This window comes from Anser anser (genome assembly GCF_964211835.1).
Source record: "Anser anser genome assembly, chromosome: 4".
Lineage (NCBI taxonomy): Eukaryota > Metazoa > Chordata > Aves > Anseriformes > Anatidae > Anser > Anser anser.
In genome coordinates this window covers 61,573,451-61,598,129 of record NC_139724.1, presented here as the reverse complement: position 1 = coordinate 61,598,129, position 24,679 = coordinate 61,573,451, and the positions used below count along the sequence as shown (strand labels likewise).

Here is a 24,679-nt window from a genome sequence, read left to right as displayed (position 1 = left end):
AAGGAAAAGGAGGGGGGAACCTGTAACAAAAGGACATGAAAACCATTAGTCTAAAAAAACTGATTAACTGTTAAGGCAGTGATATCCTGCCTCTATTCCTCTGGCAAAGTTGAGAGAGGAAACAGAAAAGATAGGGGAAAATAAAGGACAGAAACATTATTTTATTCCATTTTGTCCACTAAAACTTACATTATTAATACGATATCTCTCAGAAGCTTAAATGAATAACCAAAATGTGAGAGTGGAACAGTTTATCTTTCTATGTCCATATTGCTGATAGTTACTATACAAAGATATTTGAGACAAAATCTCCATTTCCTTTTCTGAGTACTGAGGAAGATGAGTGGTATTTTAGATGACGTTGTATAGTAACTATAGGGAAATGCCATTTGTTTTACAAGAGACAAGATTCCTCATAAATAAATTAATACCTTAATAGTTCTTACTTAAAATAGCATGCCTTCTACATTGCAGAATGCTGTGGGAAAGAAAACAAACAAACAAAAAAACAAAAAACAAACAAAAAAACAGCAAAACCATATTTTAGTTTGCATTTTTTCCTCATAAACAAGTTGAAAAGCAAATTCCCAGTGTATAATTTTACCAAGTTCTAATTAACCAGTTCTACTCCAAACCAAACATGAGGCTGAAATATGAAAAATATCCAAATGTTTGAAGCTGATAGAAGCAGATCATTTCTCCAAAGAAAGTGGAGAAACTTAACAAATCAGTGGATGTAAATGATTTCTCATGTAGGAAACATGACTAATAAGAAACTCATCAAAACTAAAACATGGGAAAGAAAACCTGCTCAGAGAGGAATAGTTCACAATCTGACCTTAATCTTAAAAAAGTAAATCTTAATCTTAAAAAAGCAGTGAATCTATTGTATGACTGTTTTCACATTAAAATTGCAAAAAAAAACCTTTCTAGCATATTGAGGTTTTAGGGAAACAGTTTTCACAGAAAGTCAATGTGCTCCAAAATCTCTTGAAAATTTTCCCTGTAGAAAGTATAGTCTTATGTCAGACATTCAGCCAGTTAAAAGGTAGTGATATAGTACATTATCTTGTAGTTCTGGGTTATATTACTGATGGAATTTCTATCACTTTTGGGAAGACAGCCCATAAACAACTATGTATAGCTATCTGAATATTTATTCAATTTAAATGCAAAGTAACTGAAAAATAAATAGATTATATGACTATCTTTGGAATACATGCTGGAAAAAATAAATAATGTAACAAAACTTTCAATAACTTTTTTCGTTGGATCTGCTATTAACAAATATCAAGAAATATTGAGGGTGTATTGTCAATATAAAGAAATATATAGAAGTATAAAGAAATACTAATAAGTTTGTAAAGGCATAAAAACTGAGATAGAAAATGAAGCTGAGAATCACCTAAGCAAATTATGCTATATATCTTTTTTTTATTATTATTTTATTCCTAGACTTCTTAAATGCTTGACATTTGTTTTTACTTGATAGTTCTTTAACCATTTGAGGGTATAAAACAAGTCTTTTAATTTGTTGTTTATCATATAATTTGCAACAGTCTGAGAAATAAAAATAAAAAACAACAATTTTAAACAAAGCTATGCAGATTGCTTTGTCACCAGTGTCCACTTTTGCGTCTGTCTTGCTGTAGTTTGCATAAGTACCTTTCCCTGACAGACGTGTAATTTTAGAAATACTTCCTTTCCCTTATCTCTGTATTTGACTGAAGAACAGCATCTTCACACCTGTTCCTATAGAGTTCATCTATTCTTGGGAGCTTGTTAGCTGGTTAAGTTTCACAGGATCTTGACTTACCTGTTCTTCACCTGCCCTTCCAGTAATCAGGGATCAACTTACTGAATTACCAAACCATACAGTGTTTTTTAAATAGTCAATGAGTATTTTTTTCCTTCCCCCTTCCCCCTTTCCCCTTCCGTCTTTCTTCCCCTTCCTCCCTTCCAACTTTTCCTCTCCTCTCCTCTCCTCTCCTCTCCTCTCCTCTCCTCTCCTCTCCTCTCCTCTCCTCTCCTCTCCTCTCCTCTCCTCTCCTCTCCTCTCCTCTCCTCTCCTCTCCTCTCCTCTCCTCTCCTCTCCTCTCCTCTCCTCTCCTCTCCTCTCCTCTCCTTTTTGTTTCTTTACAGCTAGTGTAAAAATTTTTCAAGGTGAAACACCCAGTTGTCACTGCCCAGAATAATGCTTAATGATTTATATAATTTTTTAATAAATAAGACTGTAATTCTGTGTTCCTGTGTATCGTATTATTTCCTGCAAATAACACATTGTAACATAAATCTAATGCAATTTGAAGGCTAGCATACTTGAAAAAAAAAAAAAAAAGAAAAAAAAAGCAGTAGTTTAATAACAACATTGTTTTATATGTATATATATTTTTTATTAGCACTATGTTTAGTCTTGTTGCACTCTCTAGATAATGATTGTGTCTTCTCACACATTTACATCAAATGCAAGGAAAAGTGTGAGTGCATTGAAGGAAGTTATTTTTCCCAAAGTGTCTGTCAAAAAAGGAGTGTAGGGTTGAGTCTGTTTCCCTTCTACATATAGATCTGAACAAATGGGTCCAGCTGCAGCCGTAACATTTGCAAAGTATCATGAAAATTAGCAAATCTTTTGTCATTTTTCCAAGGACCCTCTCTGTGCTGTTCTTGTTTCAGTGAAGATCAGCTTTCAGTTATAATTTTTCAGCATACATCACTGTATTAGGCAATTAAGCTCTCTCATTAGATTATCATGACCTCATCCACTCATGTAAAACCTATAGCAATTTAAAATCTAAATCTTTTTTCTTTTTTTTTCCTTTTTAGTGTTTTACTTTAGTTTAAGAGCAACATATATTGTGAGAAAAAAAAAAAAAAAGAAAAAAAAAGAGAGACATTCACATAATGTATGAAGAAAAATATTCACCTATCCTTTCCCACAAATTTCCAAAAAGCTTTAGGATTGTCTCGGACTTTTTGTTTTCTGTCCTAAGCTAAAATACCGTTTTTAATTTCTCTTTTTCCGCTTGTAAATTTGACAGTAAAAATACCGTTGATTTTAATGATGATATTCTTCAAAATTCTTAAGTAGTGGAAATGAGAAACAACATTTTGAAGAGTCTGGTCACACAGTGATGAAATCCTAGTTTTCATTGCTTTTGGTAATAGAAATTAGCATGCAGAAGTTGAAATGGCTTAACAGGATTGGTGCAGAAGAGAGAAACTTTTTTTTTTTTTTTTAACCTTATAAATGAATACGTTTCCCAGTAAATGTTTTTCTGAGCCCAGTAATGCTTTAAGAAGTTTTGACAAAACATCTCATTCGAGGGGAAAACAATATTAAAATATCTAGAGATATAGAAAACTTTATATTAAAATAAATACCTTGAATAGTCCTCTTTCTCAGCAACAGTGCTCTGGAGACACTTGAGATATGTGACCCACCATGGTTATCATGAACCCATGGAAAATGGTTTGAGAGAAGGAAACCTTGGGAGGAAAAGAACCCAAAGGATAATGTTAATACCTGGTTGGTTTAGGGAAAGTGAATGATTCACAGGATTGAAAATGCATATCAAGGGTTAATATTACTACCTGGTTAAATCATAATGAAATTTCTCTAGAAGGACCACAAGAAAGTTCAGAAATATTGGTGACAGCAGAAGAGCAAGGGTAAGCCTCTTAGAGAGAGACATATACAAGTAATTCTCTCAAAATCAGAACCATAAATCTAACTCTGAAGAGAACCTTATTTTTAGACGAGGACAAATTACTGAATACCTCTATTTTTCCTTCTATTTCATTATAACAGATGTAGTGAAAAGTGAGACTACAGCATGACCATTTACAATTATCCCTGGTTAAGAGATGAGAACCTTATTTTTATCACCAGTAAAGATTGCCAAAATGACTTAGGAAATATAAAAGGAATCAAAGATTTCTGAAGTCAAGAGGAGCCTCTAACTTCAGTGCACTTGACATTAGGTATTATCTTTGAAGCCTGCAGAAACTCTGTGTGTGTCTAAGTCTTAGAGAATCATAGAATCATAGAATGGTTTGAGTTGGAAGAGACCTTAAAGATTTTCAAATTCCAACGTCTTCTGATGGATGGATGGAATTGTGATTCTGCCTCCTTCAACTTGCAAGCAGTTCCTGCTTGATGGGAGTTTATGTGGAGCAGAAAAGGATTAAAAGTTTCCATAACTACACAATGATTATATTGTTAACATGGAGCATTGAAAGAAGTTTTTGTTTGTTTGTTTGGTTTTTGTTTTTTAATTTTATTCATGAACACGTTGAAATAACCATTAATGCCAGAACAGAGAAATTGGTGGGATTGGGATTAGGATTAGGATTAGGATTAGGATTAGGATTAGGATTAGGATTAGGATTAGGATTAGGATTAGGATTAGGATTGGATAGGATAGGATAGGATAGGATAGGATAGGATAGGATAGGATAGGATAGGATAGGATAGGATAGGATAGGATAGGATAGGATAGGATAGGATAGGATAGGGTAGGGTAGGACAGGACAGGACAGGACAGGACAGGATAGGATAGGATAGGATAGGATAGGATAGGATAGGATAGGATAGGATAGGATAGGATAGGATAGGGTAGGACAGGACAGGACAGGACAGGACAGGATAGGATAGGATAGGATAGGATAGGATAGGATAGGATAGGATAGGATAGCACAGCAGAGCACAGCATAGCATAGCATAGCATAGCATGGCATGGCATAGCATAGCATGGCATAGCATAGTTCAGCTGTAGTGGACCTTCAAACTTCATCTAGCCCAACTGCCTGACTTCTTAGGGGCTAACCAAAAGTTAAAGTATGTTATTGAGGGCATTGTCCAAATGTCTCTTGAGCACTGACAGGCATGGGGCATCAACCACGACTTTGTGAAGCCTGCTCCAGTGTTTGACCACCCTCACAGTAAAGACATTTTCCCTTATATCTAGTCTGAACCTCCCCAGGCACAGCTTTGTGCTGTTCCTGTGTGTACTGACATTGGTTACCAGGGAGAAGAGACCGGCACATCCCCCTCCCTTTCTCCTCAGGAAGTTGTAGAGAGCAATGAAATCACCTCTGAGCCGCCTTTTCTCCAAACCAGGCAACCCAAGTGTCTTCCCCCTCTCCTCACAGAACGTGCCTTCCAGCCCTCTCACCACCTCTGTTTCCTTCCTCTGGATGCTTTCAAAGACCTTAACATCCTTTGTATATTGTGGAAACTGGAACTGCACACAGTGTTTAAGGTGAAGCTGCACCAATGCTAAATATATACACAGTTACATATATAAATATATGTACAGTTATGTACAGAAAAAGTAGAGATTTTGAACAACAATTAAATGAATATACATTAAAACATATATTGTACAAATACCAAATCAGTCTTTAATCATCTTTGTATCTGCTTACCATATTTAAAACTGTAGTTGCCAAAAGATGTGCCAAAAGATATATAAAACCTCAGAGACTGGCACGCTTGAGAGAGACATAAATTTAAATAATCTCCTTATATCCCAAAATAAGTTGAATTGGTATTCACATCAGTAAAATGCAACTTTAACAGAGCAAAGAATTTGGAAATAAGTGTAAGAATGTCCTGGGACAGGAAGGATTGTTTTGATTAAACAACGTAAACATTTAAAAATTATAGAAAAATATTTTATTAAATTACTAATACTCTGGGAGAGGGAATTTTTCTTGTAATTCCAGTTTTAGTACACTTTTCAGTTCTCTAAAAAAATTAAAATAACCAAGTTCAAACCTGATGACCTGAATCTAATCTTCATATAATCAAACTGGAACAATTTAAATGTTATAAAACCTAAACAATTACAGTTGTAACTCTACTGTCCTATTAAGAGAATCTATGTAGATTTCATGTGCTAAATAAGCAGTCATTAGCTAAAGTGTTTAAGAATGAAAAACAAAAATAACAATAACAGAATTTCTTGGCAAATTAATTGCAAACATCTGAAGTCTGATTTGTATTTCAACTATTCAATAAACTTTGACAAGAAAAAATACCCACAGAACTAACATTTTGGGGAATCCATTTATTGCTGAAATTTGAAACTCTGGAACAGACAAAATTTCAAATATGACTTTCATATTTTTAGCAAAGTAAAACAAACAAAAAAAGCAGCAATGTCAAAACAGTTCTTTTCAGACTGTTAAATAAATTTTTATAGTTTTTGGTTTTGTTTTTGTTTGTTTTTTGTTTGTTTGTTTGGTTGGTTGGTTGGTTTTGTTTTTCTGAAGAGGTAAGGGGATTCAGGCATTAGATATTTTGTATTTCTTAAATACAAAATAGAATATTAAACTATATAATGGCCAGCAGACACCACTCACTAAAACAGGGGCTGGAATCTATCTGTCTTTCCATCCAGTTAAGTACTCTAATCATCACGCTATGCAATGTCATTCTTACTCTTTGGCTGAATTAATATTTAGTTACACTAAGTAGAGCCTCTTCAAAAGGAGATTGATATTTACTCATACCAGAGTATCCTACAAGCCAATACTTATCACATTCTCTTGAGATGTTGAAGCACCAAGTTCAAGTCTTTGCTGTAAGTCATGTGTAAAGAAAGTTTGGGTCTCAGCACAGCAATTTAACTTCAGGCTGTGGGTGGAAGTAGCCACTCTCTCCTCCGACTTTTTTGTGAATGATACTGAAATAAGCTGGTGAATCCAGTTCTCTTTTCCCACATTTCTCTTGTTCTTGATAAAAATTTGCTCATGATGCATTATATTTCACTCCAGTCAACTAAGGTTTTTATTCACTGGGAAAAAAATTTGAGATCATATTAAAACAATTTTAACAGATATTGGCTCTGCTTATTACAGAATAAAATAATCACATAGAACCATCAATAAATACCAACATTTTAAAGGAATTACATGGATTGACAGATTAGAGGTGTGTGAGAAAGGTGGCTATTTTTGGATAAAACTATGCCTCAAGATCATCATCGCAAGCTTAGTAAATATAATGCAGTATTAAATAAAGTGAGTTTCTAACTATAATCAAGCAAAGGTTTAAAGAAATTCAATTTGCTTACCTTTCCTTTTGATTGAATTAATGATGTTAAGTACCTACACTGATCAAGACCACAGACAAAAATATGCTTTAGGTGATGGGAACCATAGTGAAAATTGTATATTTTTCTATATGAACATCATGAAGGGAACAAAGGCTCTCACAGAAATGAGACAGGGCAGCCTTTTTGAGGAAAAAAAAATGTAGAATTTATAAATAAATCAAGCAATGTCTCAAAACTGACATCATAACTGGCTGGACCTATGGGAGGAACTTGCAGTAGACAGACCAAAGCCTAACCAGAAAAAGACTGTAGTTAACTCTCATTTTGAGATGCCAATTAGGTGCTCCCACAGGCTAGTGTCAGGAAGCTTTGTCACTGCCTCTTTCCTGTCTGCTTCCATCCTTATTAGCCAAGCATCTTTCAGAAGTCGTTACAGAGATGGGCATAAAGGATACATTTTTAGATAACCAATTTCTTTCTCTTTGGTCTGCTCTACAGGTGTTATTAGATAGGTGCAAAATTGTCCATGCCAGACATCTATCTAAATTTGTTCATAAGCAAGGTAAACATTTAAAAAATTAGTTTTGCCTATAATTCTGTGAGATAACAAACAAATGATCCTAGCAATAAAACATGATTGTGCTCTCTCTTTTGACTGCTTTTCAGACTTGTTTTGGACCATGAGAACTGTTCAGTCTTTCACTTATCAAGATTGTATTTCTTTTTACTGCAAAGAGATCATAAATAATTGTATGGGAAAAACTTTCCACTGAACAATGAAGGTTAGATGAGGCTTTTAAAATAAAATAAAATAAAGCATTTAACAGTGTTAACACGGATTATATAGCTTGAGATGTTGACTTTCTTGGCAACGGTTGCTATGTAAGGTAATCTGATTTGATGCCATCAACTATAATGAGTGAATATTTCAGGATTATTGCACTACATTAGTGAAAGAGTAATGCAGAGACTCTAAACAAATAAGTACAATGAATTTCAACAGTCAAATGAAAACAAATACAATGGGGAGTTAAAACTACAAAAAGAGAAGAGAAAGAAAAGAAAATGGATGAAAAAGCAAAAATGTTCTGCACTGACTGCACTTTGGAGTATATTTCAGTAAATTCTACATAGAAACCATTATCAAATGGTAGATACCAAATGTAAGAAACAATGATTCTGTCTTCAAGCATCTTCCCATTAACAAGAAAAAATGGTTTGGTGAAATTCACTTTTGCTTTACACACAGGTTTCTTCAACATTGCACTGTTCATTAGTTTATGGGTATTAGGCTAACATTCCCTGCATATAAGTTCATTAGTACTCTTTGAATTCTCCAGTGGCTTTCATGATTGTTCAGCAGATATTGCCTTGACTTTACAGTTTACATTGACCCACACTTACTGCCCTGTCTTTTGTATAACGAGAGATTTAGCTATGTTTGATAAGGAGGCCATGAGTCAACTATGATTTTTGTAAATATCTTTCATTAAAGTCAGTTTTAACAAATCTTTATATAGAGTTTTGACATGACCTAAATGATTCTCAGAACTGATTTTTATTTTTATTCAAAACCAGTATTATAAAATTGGGGTAAGCCTTCTTACAAGATGCGTGTGTCCTTACTTTGGCTATAACATAAAAATCCATTCCTCGAGACCATAATTTGATTCTAGAGCTAATGATCTAGTATTCTGGTCATGCAAAGATGTGAAACTAAAATATTGACTAAAAGAAAAAAAAAGATAAGCAAAAGGTTTTTTTTTTTTCAGGCTTGTTTTAAAGTGTTGCTGATACTTCACGTCAAACTTTTTTAACCACATCATTCACCTCTGTACTTTTTTAATGATAATCTTTCAAGTATTTTACACATTCTTAATATTTCACTTCAAATATTTAGTTTTCTGCAGTAACCTTTTAGGGTATCTAAATCTATTTTTTCCTCACCATTGGCTATTCACATACCAACAACTTATCTCTATGTCTCCTTTCTTTGAAGTAAACAAATAAAGCTGTGTGTCTCTCTGTCTGCTCAAGTAGTACATATTACAGTCAGCTCTCAACTTAGCTCCTTTCATGAACACTTCATGGTTTTCATATTTTGAAATGTCAGGGTAATGGAGATCCTTTATTATGGACATTGTGGTGCTCATACTTCCTGCTTTAGATCGTCATTCAGACCTACACTCTTCAAAAGTTTCCTGTAATTATTTTCTTGGCATTTCTATCTTTCACTTCAGTCCAAATGGTTTATGTTGGCAGGAAATTTGCAAATGTCATTCTTTTCTTCTGATATTCTCCTTTTATATATATTATACCACATGTTCCAGTCCTCCTGAATCACCCTTTTTAATAGGCTTTATATCATTATATTTTGGGTCTTTTTTCAGACTAAGCCAAAAGTCATTCCTATGTAATTCATCATGTTTTGCTTCAGAGAGAGAAAGAGAGAAAGAAAGAGAGAGAGAAAGAAAGAGAAAGAGAAAGAGAGAGAGAGAGAGAGAGAGAGAGGGAGAAAGAGGGAAAGAGGGAAAGAGGGAAAGAGGGAAAAAGAAATAGAGAAATAGAGAAATAGAAAGAAAGAAAGAGAAAGAGAAAGAGAAAGAGAAAGAGAAAGAGAAAGAGAAAGAGAAAGAGAAAGAGAAAGAGAAAGAGAAAGAGAAAGAGAAAGAGAAAGAGAAAGAGAAAGAGAAAGAGAAAGAGAAAGAGAAAGAGAAAGAGAAAGAGAAAGAGAAAGAGAAAGAGAAAGAGAAAGAGAAAGAGAAAGAGAAAGAGAAAGAGAAAGAGAAAGAGAAAGAGAAAGAAAGAGAAAGAGAAAGAGAGAGAGAGAGAGAGAGAGAGAAAGGAAGGAAGGAAGGAAGGAAGGAAGGAAGGAAGGAAGGAAGGAAGGAAGGAAGGAAGGAAGGAAGGAAGGAAGGAAGGAAGGAAGGAAGGAAGGAAGGAAGGAAAGAGAGAAAGAAAGAAAGAAAGAAAGAGAGAAAGAAAGAAAGAAAATTTCACTTTATACCTACAGTTCAGCTACTGTGTTCTCATTATCCCTTCCTGTATTGAAAAGAAACAATATTTCAAAATGCTTTGGCTCTTTTCTTTAGGAAACCACCATGTTTTTCTTTCTATTTGTTACTTTTTCCCTCATTACACCATTCTGCTTTAACAACACTTACCTGCCATCAATTTCCTTCTGTCTCTTCCTTTCTCATTCAGATGCAGCTCCTGTTCAATAGCTCTCAGATTCTACTTATGACTGGCAGGAAAGCTGAAAGTACAGCTCTGCACCTTCTTCCTCACAGTCTCAAGAGGAGATGTCTGAACCACGTTTTCAAAAGCTTGAATCTCCGCTCTTTGTCATTTATACCCACATATACATTAGCTGCCTTCCCTTGCCATCTAAATTATCTTATCACTGAGCTGTCTACGACTCTCTTTAGTGTAACAATTTCATTTCACAGTGAGTACTGCACTTTCCCTGTCAGCTCTTTAATTACGACGTCAGGAAAATTGGTGGAGGTTGAGGAGGAAACGACTGTTTCTCTTTTGCTTTGAGGGTGGAGGTTGTGTGTGTTGGGAGGGGGGAGAGGAAGATGAAGGAAAGGCAGTGAAGAAAAAATCAAACTAAAAAAGAGGAGAAGATATGTCTTTTTCCAGGACTGTCTCAAAAACAATCATTTGCACTCTTTCCTGGACTTTGAGACTCTCAGACACAGGAAAGAGTCTGCACAACTCTAAAACCATCTTTAGCTTATCCAGGTACTGCCTACAATTTTATTGACTCTTTTTAACCTATCCTTAGAAAAAGGTTGTATAAACTTTCCTCTGAATACTTCCACCTAAATATAAACATCTCATTATTCATCTAAATAAACACAAAAAATGCCATATTTATCTTCTGTGAAGCACAAGTTTTTCTGTTTGGTTGTTGGTTTTTGTTTTGTTTTGTTTTTTCAACTACTCCACCTCTGCTTATTGAAGTGATTCTGAAGTTGTTTAACTGTATAAGAAGACACTGCTATTGTCCAGATTCATGGTGAGTTGTCTGTATTACACCTCCCATCTTCAGTGTACGCAATGCAAGGGTGCCAGTTTATATTACTGTAAACTAAAGCACCGCATCTACAAATATGGAAAGACCTGATGGCTTAGTTCTGGTATCACAAAGCACAGAGTAAGATATTTTGAGAATCAAATCTTTTTCTTTGACCTTCCCTGGTACTTTTCTGGTAATCATTCGCAGAGCATGATGCTGTGCATGACCTTAATTACAGATGAGACATTTTGTCGTTTATATTTGAAAGGGGTTTTGTGCATATGAACCCTGCAGAAGTTACTGGATAAGTGATGATGAAAGAATATATCTATGATTACAACCTGACCCTTTTGCTATTACTGTTGCTTTGATAGATTGACAAATAAATAAATAAATAAATAAATAAATAAATACTTTACCTCATCCCCTGTAAAACATTAGCTTCATTTTTTCCCCACGAACACCAGAAATCCTCTTTATTCACTGTCTGTTGATGCTGATCCTTTTGGTAAAGATACAGTGAATCATACATATTCTGAAGCAGAACATTATTCTACCTAATATGCATATCAAGAATGAGAACTTCATATATATCTACATGTGTATATGTGTGTGGTGTGTATGTGAACACAGAGATTTCAAATTATTCATGGTTTGCTTACCTTCAGATGAGTAACAGTCCCATGTGCACACAGCTCATGGCCAGTATTATGATAACCTACTTCAGTATATTCACACAGATTTGAGAAATGAGTAGCACATAGTTTCTATTACAGGTATATTTGTAACAGTAGATATAAGGACCATAATTGTCACTGTACAATAATGCCTTCCTCTACTTTTGCTGAGTGAAACAGATACTAGCAGGTATCTCAAAAAACATTAAGTACTTAAAATAAAAAATATTGTATCAAAAAAAAAATTTACTCTATACTATGGTGAATAATTCATCTTTTTCTAAGGCAAACATATAATGGATGGTATATGGGCTATGATAGGTAAAGCGCATCAACACAGCAGTGCAACCCCAAACATCACCAATCACCGAAAAATAGAAATTGCACATTTAAAAGACCAATTCTGAAGTCTATGTTAGAATTTTAGGAGGAATTTAGATTCCAAAGGCCTGTCACAGATAGTTTAAAATCCTCACCACCATCAAGCTCAAGCTCTTCAGCATACAATGATGTGGATGGAGACCATGCAAAATTGAGCAACTCAAAATCCCACTGTCAGCCCAGCATTTTATTGCTTGCCTTAAAATCCTACAGACATGTGACATGAACTTTGAACATTTATTACTAAAACGAAACAGCAGCATATTTTAGTATCTTTGAAGATATCGAGACCAGGTTTGGAAAGCCATGTTCTTTTAAATGTCTTTATTAATTATTTAAAATATTTCAGATGACACTCTTCTGTAGGCTTTTCCTTGCTTGTGATTTCTTTTTATTCTAGAATTTTGCTCTAGATAAAATTTTCAGTTTTATTTTTAAGGTAATATGCAGCTTAAAAAGAAAAGTGAGATACTGTTAATGTCAAAACATTTAATTTAAATCTAAGCCTATTGAATAGGATGGCAATATGGTAAGAACAAATTAAATAACTTTTAAAATAAATAATACTTGACCTCTGTAATGATGTTTAATAAAGTTTGTGTGCCCTAAAGTACACAAGCTCTAAACTGAAGCTGATCTGGTTTATTCACATAATGTACACTCTGACAGACTTAAAAGCATATGCCAATATGCCATACAGATGCTTTAGTATACATTTATCCATAAACTGTTGATGATCGGAGTAAATTAGATTAAGGGTTTTGACAACATGAAGGATTTTGGAGGGATTTTCTGAATTCCTTTCCATGCCTAAGTTAAAGGTTGAACTTCAGCAAACTATTTAACATCAGGTCTTCAAAGGTGAATAATCTACCAGTTCCCAGCAAGTTAGAAATTAAGTTCAAAAGTACAGCTTGGGAGCCTAAAATCAAACTGAGATAGTAACTGTGCTGGATTTTCAGAATCACAGATTGGGATTTGGGCTTGGGAATGTCTGAGTCAGAAACTAAGTACATCAAAAAGCAAATATTTCTCAGGGATGTATCCAGCATGTACATGGCTACAGACTACTTTGAGGAATTTTATGCTTCCTGTTAAAATTGTGCCATGTAACAAAGGAGACAAGGATCTCTGGCTAGAAGATGCATTAGTCTAACTTAGTGATGAGGGTCCTTTAGGTAGCACAGAGAGAGGAAAGAACCATTTTGGTTCTGATTCATACTGTAAGAATTTCTTCTATAATTTGCCCAGCAATTAATTCATGTGAGATAGATATACGGTTCTTGAACAGGGTCTGTATACCAATACCTTCTTTTTTTATAAACTAGGAACTTCCGGTCCACCCATCGTCCAGCTAATCTTTTACTCTATCTTTTTGTATATTTGTCCAGCATCGAAAAGAACCGAATATTATAATATGCTGGTGATAATGTATTTTCCAAATAGGTGGTATATAAGGTTTTTAAATACTCAGGAGCTGAAACAGGATTGCCAGATGTCAAAGCCTCTCCCTATCATGAAAAGGATTGATCTCATGATTTTCTCTGTGCTCTCAAAACTATAAGATCCTTTTGCAGATGACTAGTATCCTGGGATGGTAAGCTCACAGAAAATATTACTCTACTTATGCAGATAAAGTATATCTTCAAATTAAAATAGCTTTAATTTCTGTTTAATATTAAATGATGATGGATTTTTATTAATGGCAACTTTGCCTTATTTACTCTGTCATTGTTAGGTAGGCAGGTAAACTGATTCACCTAAAAAACATTCTTCATTCTGGAACTTTCCTGTAACTGGTGAGAGGTTTTGAAATGTGGCAACTTAATGACAAATTCCCGTTCTTGTACCATTTTTTTGCTCTTAATCATGGCATTAAGGTGGGTTGCACATTTGAAAAAATAAGCCAGGAAGGAGAGCTGCATCAAAGATGTAATGGTAATCATTTATAAAAGAGTACTTCTTTTCAGAACAGAGTTTGCTTATCAAAACACCTCTACAAAATATGGAAATATCAAGCTTCTATTGTTATTATGTATCTGATATTGACTTTTCTGTTTACCATGCATAAAATAAGAGGGAAATATTTTGGTACTGTACAATTACAGAGCTGCATAACTATTGATATTGATCACTATTAGCAACATTCTAATGAAATTATGCTAACCAAGGGAACAAAATATTTTCTTGGTTTGTATTTTACTTTAGAATTTTAAAAGCTCCTTAGTATTTTTCCTAATTTGATAATATTTTAAAACCTTGGTAAGAGTTTAAAAAAATAAAATTGTCTAGTGTTAACAGCTTCTGAAAATCACTAGACATAGTTTTCTATCTATCATACCTTCTGTAAAATATCATTTCTACGTATCAGTGCTTCATTACTGTTTATTCCTAAAGATACTTTTAAACCTTCCTGTTTTACTTATTTCAGACAAAAGAAAGGGCATAATATAGACTATTTTGGAAACCAGAGGCAAGTAGCAAAGCAGCACATAACTCCTTTGTTTTTTGAGAAAATGAACCATATATTTTTTCATTCATATTTCTTCCAAAGTTTTGTACAGAGAACAACAGTTTGATTTAGTAACAGCCTAATATCAGGTTGTGCCTGGGGATCTGTGGTAAATGCCTATTAATTCTGTAGATCTTGATCTCAAGCCAATGGAAAGACTCCTGCAGACTTGAAAGAAATTAAAACTGGTTCTGTTATTCTTAAAACTAAGGAGCAGGGAAGTTTTTTCTTTCAGGGTATCCTTAAATTCATATCCTACTCAAGGGCACAATGGCAGGGAGACAGCACAAGCCCAAGAGCAGCTTATTGTATCAAGATTAGATGGGGAAACAACCTGGGCAATTCAGACACTTTGTACTCTTTTGGAGCAAAAGTGCTGCGTTAAGCCAATCAGTTGCTGACTGACTTAATTAAATATTGGCTAAGTATATTGAGTATAGTGTATATTGACATATGTTGACCTGGTATTCTGGGTTCAACAGTTTCAAAGTCAGCAGCTTGCCTTTGCTGTGGAGAAGGGCAGCAGCATCCTGGTCTGTACTGGCAAGAGAGCAGCCAGCATGTTCATGTACATGGAAGTGATCCCTCCTCACAATTTGGCACTTGTGAGAGAGGACCTGGAGCCCTGTGCCTAGTTCCGGGCTCTGCAGTACCAGCTGGGTCCTGACATACCATAGTCAGTGCAGGCAACAGCTCCCAGGAGGGTTCAAGGGACTGGTGCACAATGTACAAGGAGAGGCTGGGTGAGCTTCAGCCACCTAATGATGAGAAGGTGCAGGGAAGGCAGAGCCTGCCTCTCCTCAGAGATGCACAGTGATAAGACGTGGCAGCAGTCACAAGTTGCACTGTGGGAATTCTGCTTAGACATAAGGACGTTTTTTTTTCCACTCTGAAGGTAATCAATCAATTCCCAGTTGTCTTACCTTACTCTGAAGGCAATCAATCAATCAATTCCCAGCTGTCTGGGAATGGTCCTGGGAAAGCAGATCTCAGAGGCCCTGCCTGAGCAGGAGGGCTGGACCAGATGGCCTCCAGAGGTTCCCTGTTTGACAGGTCAGTTTTCCATTCTACTGGAGATAGATGTTCTAGATAGAACACAGATAGAATTACATGTCGTAATGTTAATAAGTACATATGAAAAAAATATTCTTGGCAGTTTGAGAAAAGTTCTTGAGCTCTACATCCATTGGTCAAATTTGTTTAAACATTATCTTAAATATTTATTGGCACTCTTAAATCTAACTTAGAATTCTGTTTTACAGTGTGCCCAACTCTGAAGTCCACAGCAGATAGTAATAAATTATGACCTCCTTTCAGTAGGACAACTTAACAGCATACTCCTTGAGACTTGTTGTAACATTGTACTTAAGCTACATAAGGGGATAGTGATCGATAGTGTTTTAACTCTCTTTCTTCCTTGAAGCCTTTTATAATTTTTATAGAAAACATACTCTAAAAAAATAAAAAAAAATATAAAAAATACTCTTGACACTTCCAGTCTGATGCCTCAAGAATTTTCTCTTAGTGACAGAGATACTGAGCCTTGCACTTTCTAGTGGCAGGAAGTTCTTACATTTAGCTATGTGATTTTAAATACCACAGTGTGCTATGCCCTTCATACTGTTTTCTCTGGTGTACCACAGATAAGGCAGTATTGCTATGAAGTTTCATTTTATAGAGAAATCCTGTAAAATATGCATGCTATTTAAAATCCTGAAAACTATCCTCCTCTTGGATAGAACAAGATCACATTGCATAGAGTAGGATTTCTCAGGTCAACCACAGTACAATACCTGGGGAAGAGGGAAAGAAATATTAATAGGCCAGCTATTGTTTTCATTATAATTCAGCTTATTGATTACAGCAGCTGTTTTTAGCACAGTTATGGGTAATACATACTAAATGGAGAGAATCTTTAAAAACAAAAGGTATAGTTAATGTATATGTAAGTATCTACCACGATAATTTTTTTCTTCCTATCCATGCTCATTACATTCATAACACATCTAATTGATTTACATTTCAGTTCTAATGGACTTAATGGTTTTTGTTGGGTTGTTGGTTTTGTGGTGTTTTAGTTTTTGTTTATTTTTCAATTTTTTTTTCCTGACTTTTCTCAGTTTTGGGAATCTCTGCTTGGAGTATGACTATAACTGACAGGAGTGAGTGAACTGGATGCATTGAGGTTTTGAATGCTAACATTCACATGTAATAGAATAAACGTCATGAATATGTGTGTATGTATAACTGAAAACTGAAAACAGTGTCACTATATGCATGAATACCTGATTGTGGTGTCTTTTTCTTAAGAAAGGTTATTTAAGAACAACAACAGCAAAAAGCTAAACAGGAATGCCAAAGCAACGTCAGAATATTACATAGGAATAGACCACTTTGTATTCCATATGTGGAATACAACCATTTATGTTCTAGAAAGATGATGACATCCTTGGAATGTTTTATAAGGTTTTTAAAATGCTAAAGGAAAGATAAGAATAACAATCCAGCCTGTAAATCCCAATGTAATAATTGTTAACATGAATCCAAATTGTACAGGGCTCAAAGGACACATAAAACATCTTTAAATGATCTAAAGTAGCTACTTTCTTCCTGAGTTCAAATTCAAAACTAAAAACCTGATCAGACTGGAAGCTAGTTTCAAACTCAGCATGGGCAACTAGTATGGGACTTCAAAATGATACAGCCATAATGTCCAAAAAAAGCTCCCACTGACCCAGATCAGTACTCAATGGGACACCAAGGAGATGTGAGGCTCTGTGGCAGACTGATTATTTTTTAAAAGAAAACTGCTTGAAACTGTTGGGGATTTGGACACTTAGAAAACATGTTCTAATAAGGGCATTGATATTCACAAAGCAGTTGAACCAGAAAAAGTCCAGATAGGTGAATATTACAGGAATGCAATAAGGCAACCTATCAACAGTCTCTCCACCTGTGAATTATAATACACTTATTCCTTTAATAGATATGAAGAATACTTCCAGACAGCATGAGCATGACAAGCTTATTAATACTAAAATGCCACAGAGCATGAACAAATGAGAGTCTGGTTTCCTCAATAAGGAATATGGTTTTTCCTTTGACTCTTTTATCAGTAAAATCAATCACTGTGACCATTCACTGGACAGGCTTAGAAACTGCAGGAGTTAAATGATTCACCTTGGAATCTGTTTTCCAGCACTACATTATAGCTGTCAGATTTGCATGCTTGCTTTTTCTTTGGCCTTTTGTTGACTTATATTTTCTGTGCTACTCCTGTTCTTATGCTCATCAACATGTTATAGAGACATTTTCCAGCAACACAAATTAAAACTTATTTATTGGTCATATATAGTCTTTTTCACCCTTCTATCTCTACAGAGAAAAAAATAAATCAGATGAAAATATATTGACCCAGGATGTGGGAGGCAGAGGGAGATAGGTCAAAGTAGCACTCCCTTTGGAGTAGCAAAGAATGAAACATAGTAGGTCGAGATATTGCAGAAATTCTTTCCATAATCCTTCATGGGCTCTCAATAAATTATCTTTGTGTATGTGTTGGACAATCTTGTTGTGACAGGGGACTTGAGTTGGCATTCACCATTCATCTATTGCTTCTCTATGGCTTTTCCTGCACTGTTTCTGATGGTGTTATGATCTCTGGAGCCCAACCATAAACCAAGCCTCAAGATCATGAACCTGTTACCATAACAGCCAGTATAACAAGCAGAGAATAAAGCAGTAGTGTTCAAGGCAATCAACATTAATGAAGATCACAACAATCACAACATTTTTACCATGGCTTTAATTTGTTATTGGGTGAATGGCAAGGCTGCAGAAAGGACAAATACTTATCATAATGTTATATGGTCAAGCTGAGAACTGCGAAATTCAGCTATTTCCATAAACATGAAATATATTACCTATTGGCCTCAATTTTGATAAAATCAGAAGTTTCTGAGCAACCTTTTCTTTCTTTTATTTATTTTTTTTAACAAAAATTTTCATAGACTTAGCAAAATAAATTTTAAGATTTCTTCAAATATATTAAAGTCAGAAGGAAATATTTTGATTACAGTCCCAGTTCTTGTTTAGCAACAGACTCTGGTTCCTGCTATCATGTTCTGATATATAACATTTTTTCAAAACAACCTCCTCTTGTGGTCAGAAGACTTCAGAGAATGGAGAATCCAGCACTCCTAAGATAAATTTAGTCCAAATGTTAATATCCTTCATTGCTAATTTAAAAATGAGAATGAGAGAGAGAGAGAGAGAGAGAGAGAGAATCCCACACAAAGGAACTTAGTCACAGTTTTCTTTTCTTCAATTTCTGTCTAAAGCCAGCTAGAAATTTTCCAGTGAAACACCTGTTGTTTTTTTTTGTTTGTTTGTTTTTGTTTGTTTGTTTGTTTATTGCAAATGTCAGTTGGTCAAAGCCCATGCATTTATTAGAGGTCTATCGCTTTTCTTAGGAAGGCTTCTCAAGTACAGGATGAGACAACCTTAGAATAACCAAAAACCTGATGATTCAGAAATTTGCAGTGAGTAATGGGGACACCAGTCTAAGCTCTTCGTGATCTGTAACAGGGACGTAAACCACAGTATGCCACATTCCATGCAGATGCATGAGACATACTGGCATGCAAACCTTCCTACTTGTTTCTGAACAAGTTAAGAAAGTCTCTTTCCTTATCAAAATACAAAGAAAATACTAAAATACAAATAAAATGAAAATATCAAAATAATGAAGCTTACTAAGACTGCTCTTACACTGTTTCTGACCATTGAATTTGGACCATACCTTTCCAGCTGTATTGTGTTTACATGTCCAGGTTTTATTAGAGGCAAGGTGGACGAGGGCTAAAGGAGGGGCCTCTGTGAGCAGAGCCCAGCAGCTGCCCCATGTCAGAGCAGAGCCAGCTCCAGCCAGCTCCAAAAAGGGACCTGCCGCTGGCCAGAGCCAGACCAGGGAGCAACACTGGTTGGGCCTTGGGGAGAGCATATTGAAGAAAGGCAAAAAACTGATGTGCCACAGCAGCTGGGAGACAGGGTGAGAAAATGTGAGAGAAAAAGTCCTGCAGACCCCAAGGTCAGTGCAGAGGAAGGGCAGGAGATGCGCCAGGCACAGAGCAGAAGTTCCCCTGCGGCCTGTGGAGAGGCCCCTGGTGGAGCAGGCTGTCCCCCTGCAGCCCATGGGTCCCACACGGAGCAGATCTCCACGCTGCAGCCCGTGGAGGAGCCCCCGGTGGAGCAGGTGGATGTGGCCTGGAGGAGGCTGCGGCCCATGGAGAGCCCCCGCAGGAGCAGGCCCCGGGCCGGAGCTGCAGCCCGTGGAGAGGAGCCCACGCAGGAGCAGGGGCTCTGGGGGGAGCTGCCACCCGTGGGGGACCTGTGTGGAGCAGTTTGCTCCTGATGGATGGATCCTGTGGTACAGATCTGTGTTGGAGCAATTCTTGAAGAGCTGCTGCCTGTGGGCAGCCCCCGCAGGATTAGTCTGAGAAGGTCGGCATCCCGTAGGAGGGACCCCACATGGAGCAGGGGCAGAGAGTGACTGTGAAAGAGTGGCAGAGATGAGGTGTTAGGGACCAACCACAACCCCCATTCTCCATTCCCCTGCACCAGGCAGGGGGAGGAGGTGGAAGAGGGCGAATGGAGGGAAGGTGTTTTGCTTAATTTTCTCACTGCTCTATTCTTTTACCAATAGGCAATAAATTACTTGCTGAGTCTTTTTTGCCCACAACAGTAACTGAAGAGTGATCTCCCTATCCTTATCTTAACACATGAGTTTTTTTTCATTGTATCTTTTCCCTGTGTCCTTCTGAGAAGGGTTAGTGAGAGATTGTGAGGTTAGTGAGAGAATGTGGTGGATTTTAGCTACCTACCAGTGTGAAGCCACCAACCACACCAATCAAATCTTTACTCTGTAAAGAGTCTATCAATACATGATTCTAACTGAACAGGAAGCTGAATGAGTGCCACGCAACTCTTAAGTTATTTTTTTGGCTATTGTCTCAGCTTGACTGAGGATGAGGAAAACACTAGTTTAGAGTCAAACTTCTCTCCATCATTCAAAGATAGGCAAAGTCTTTTCAATGCACCAGGAAAATTTAGGTTATACAGGTAGAGTAGGTTATAGAGGTGAAGAATGAACACTGTGGTTGCTTTAGGGCTCTGCTTGTCCCATCCCCCAAAGTGGATGGCTGGGGTTTAGACAGCTGTGCTAACAAATAGCCAACTTCCACTTGCAGCAATTACCCAATATTATCCTCAAGAATGCACATTACTCAGAGTAGTATCTGTGAGCAACCTTGCTGTGTGAATTATTGCTACCCGTGAGATGGCTGAGTTGTGAGCTTCAGACACCCACCATGCTCTGCAGTACTATCCAGATATAAAATCCATTCACTGCAAATATGTCATTTTCTTCACTTAGTGATGAATTGTTTTTGTCTCTTGTGGACTGAAATGAGAAGATGGCACGACATGCTTCTCTGACATGTGTATGCATCACTAACTTCCTGAAATAACAAGTACACTGCATGTCTGCACAGGGGCAATGAATGGTTCTTAAAACGCACATACATATTTTATAGCCTCGTTATAATAGACTTGCTTTATATTTCTCTTTTAAAGTCTTGTATTTTTAGCAAGGTATTTTCCCATTGTGGCAGTCAATCTAACAAAATTATGATAATTGGATTTATCAACATATCATTTGTTGCCCTCTGGGTGAAATTCACTTGCTCTCTAATGAACTGACGAGATTTGAATGAATACATATTTCTTACACGTGAGAGAATCAGCTATTTTCCAGCAGCATAAGTGTATATGGTTATAATTATTATACTTGATTTTATCTGAAATGTGGAAAGTTTAGGTAGAGAAACAAAATAACCTCACATACCATTGCATTTTAGAATGTATAATTGAATGTATAAGAAAATCAGACTTCTTAAGTTCTAGTGGCTTGAAGAGTTGGGTTGATGAATCTAAGTGCATGGTGGAAAAGGTTTTCCAGGAAAATTTGTATCTGAATGTGCTGTCATAAGATTGACACTGCCTTGGATAACTTAAATCGTGTGCTAAAGGTAGTGCTCCTAAGAATTAGCTTACCTTTGGAAATTTACCTTCTAGATCCCATTTTCCCAATTGTAGCATATCAGCAATTCCTCTCCTTGGAGCAGTACCTGATTTATCAGGCACAGAGAGACAATATATTTGCAGACTTGCTGTAAGTTTTATTTCAAAGGTGAAACAACAAAGAAGGAGCAGTAGTTCTGCACTGCACTTGCCTGTAATGGAGGTAAAACATCAGATGATCCAAAGCAGAGAGTTTCATTCACAATCTGAAAGCTGGCAATTTTGCCAGACAAAGTGAAAAGTGAAGATTAGTTTGTTATGATGGAAGCCTTTCACAACACCATCTTGCTAACCAGTGTAGTAAACATTTGTGTATTGACAGCCCCAAAATTGAAAACTATAAGACAGGCTTCAAAAAATCATTGCATCTACAGTTCACAAATTTTAGTAATAAAGATTATTATTAATTAGTCTGTTTTCTGATTTTTCAGGAGACTCCCTCTTCATATTTTCTAATACAACACATATATGTGAATCATGCCAGTTCTTACTCACATACAACTTATACATCATGTGAAATACATAATGTGTAGTACAATATGTCTCTCTGCTTCAGGGTTTCTTTTTAGACAATCCAACCAAAATAGCTGACTTGCTGAATTCTTTCTGTTAATAAATTTACACAGAAATATTACACCAACACTTTTTAGAGCACTTAGAGATTATAAAGCACCAGTGTTCCAGTTTGAGTTCCTTGTTCTAGTACTAACATAATATATATATATATATGATCTTATGTATATATGTTGTGCCCTCAACAACAGGACTAATGAAGTCCAATTTCCAATATATCCTGAAAGAACAGGCTAAGGTGGGTTTACTTCTCTACCCAGCTGAATGTTCCTTAGCATGGCTAAATAACCACATCTTCTGGTGTGCTTCCTAAATAAAATACATTGTGTTACACGTGGCAAAGCAAGCGAGATACTGTTCTGTTATATTAGAGGACTGACTTTTCTGTTTTTCCTCAGACAACTTCATCCAAGCTCTATGCGTCATAATTGTTGAATGATGATGAAAGAAGAGGAACAAAAAAACAAAACAAAAAAAAAAGATGTCTTGGTTGGTGATTTACAGCACCTGTTCTAACTCGTAGAGGTTTGTGTAGACCTCTGCTAGGCTATCTAACTATAGACTTTCCACATACAACTTCAAGCTTTTATCATAAGGCAAGAAAGAGAAACATAAGCAAGAGAAATGCTGTTATGAAAAGACAATATAGAAGTATAGAAGTGAGACTAAGCGCACCCAGTTTTAACCACGAAGTAGAACCAAAAGAATGGTTCTCTGGAAACTGTGTTTCTCTCGTCTTTGCTTACATATGTTCCTATTTGCAAGCATCATGAAACATTTTATTTATTAGGACTTTGAAGCTTGCCTTTTCTTAGCAGGCTGACCATCTGAAATTTATAGGGCATTAGGAGTTAGATTTATAGATGTTAAGGTTTGTTTCCCCATGTTAAGTTACAATTACTGTAGTGTATTTATTCTTTAAAAATTATTTGTGTCTTATTGCTCTTAGGTTGTTATTTCCTTGTTCAAGATCATAGCAAATTTCTTTTGAACTCATCAATTTTGAATAGGTTTTTTTTTTTTTCCTTTGGGCAGGTTTTTTAGAATTCTCTTGTTCACCTCAGGGTCAACAGGATTAGATTTCCTTCTCACAGTTCTCCAAAATCTAGTCATGGCTTCATTTTTGTACTTCAGGCATCTGAGCTTAATGGCCAAAAATGCTCTCCATGAAAAAGTTGATAGCAGGGCTGACTACCAGAGGCAAGTTAGCTGCATAGCTGCAGGTAGCCACATAGGGATTTAGGGACAACTGAAATGATAAATCACTGCTCTCACCCCAGAGTTGCCATTCAAACCACATTAGAGGAGCAAACAAGCACCTCCTGTTCTGCCTGAGCTGATATAAAGCAGGTCTTGTAACATGTCCCCTGTAAATGATTACAGAACCTGACACTCCTTCACACTTGCTTTTAAAAAGAATAATACAGAGTCCTTCTTGAGAAGCTACTTCCCATTGCTGTTCTAACAGTGCAAAACTGCAAGAAGGGGCCCTTGATGCAGCTGTCTGGGACAAATTCTGCCCCTGGATATGTGTGTCTCTGATTCATACTGAGGTCAGCATTTTCTGACTCCTAAAAGTAGCAAATGAACAAAAGTCTTATGTATCCTGAATTGAATCATCTCATAAAAAATAGATGAACAAAATTATCATCCAGAAACATTAAAATCTGCTCTTGAAGTGTACTGATATAAGCAGAAGTCCAGCTTGCCAGCAAGTAATTGATCAGGAAAGCTTTGTGTTTTTTTTTTTTATTATTATTTTATTTCATTTGGTATCAGTGTATAACTATCAGATGAACATTTTCCAAATCTAAATGCTGTTTCATGGTACTGAAAGACATTGCATAAAATATATTATTCTGTATTTTAATAAATAGATGGGACACACAATGCAATGGTGCTCAGTCCTAAATAATCCAAGATGTCCAAATTAATCTAAAACCTGAAATCCTTATCCACTCTTCAGAGGAGGAAAAAAAAAATCTGTTCCTGTAAAAACTTGGTCTTTAACTACTTTATAGGAAGAATAATGGGATGTTTTTTAGACAAAGAAGACAGTGTTTTGGCTTTAAAACTTTATTTGTGGTAATAATGAAAGGTTTTTCTTAAAAGCAATGAGTGACACAAGTTGTTAGGCACTTTTCTTATGTCTACATCTTACACCTAGATAAAGCTGTATGTGCACAGGTTAATAAGTTCTAAAATTTTGAACTTTAAGCTTAGTGTTCTGTATCTGTCAAGGGATGTATAAGGAAGGGAGGAAATCTTGGCTTTCTGGTTCCTCACAGGTTTCTCATATATCCAAATGAAA

At 36.0% G+C, this 24,679-nt stretch overlaps 1 long non-coding RNA gene across 1 annotated transcript in view; it reads right to left on the bottom strand.

Annotated features, from left to right (window-relative positions):
* Positions 1 to 11,514: 11,514 nt before the first annotated feature.
* Positions 11,515 to 24,679, bottom strand: part of LOC310898618 — a 60,749-nt gene continuing 47,584 nt past the window's right edge. Inside the window, exons 6-7 of the long non-coding RNA XR_014583497.1 lie at positions 15,579 to 15,740; positions 11,515 to 11,587 (exon numbers count right to left, since the gene is read on the bottom strand). This is a non-coding gene — a long non-coding RNA (uncharacterized lncRNA). The remainder of the gene's footprint in view (positions 11,588 to 15,578; positions 15,741 to 24,679) is intronic.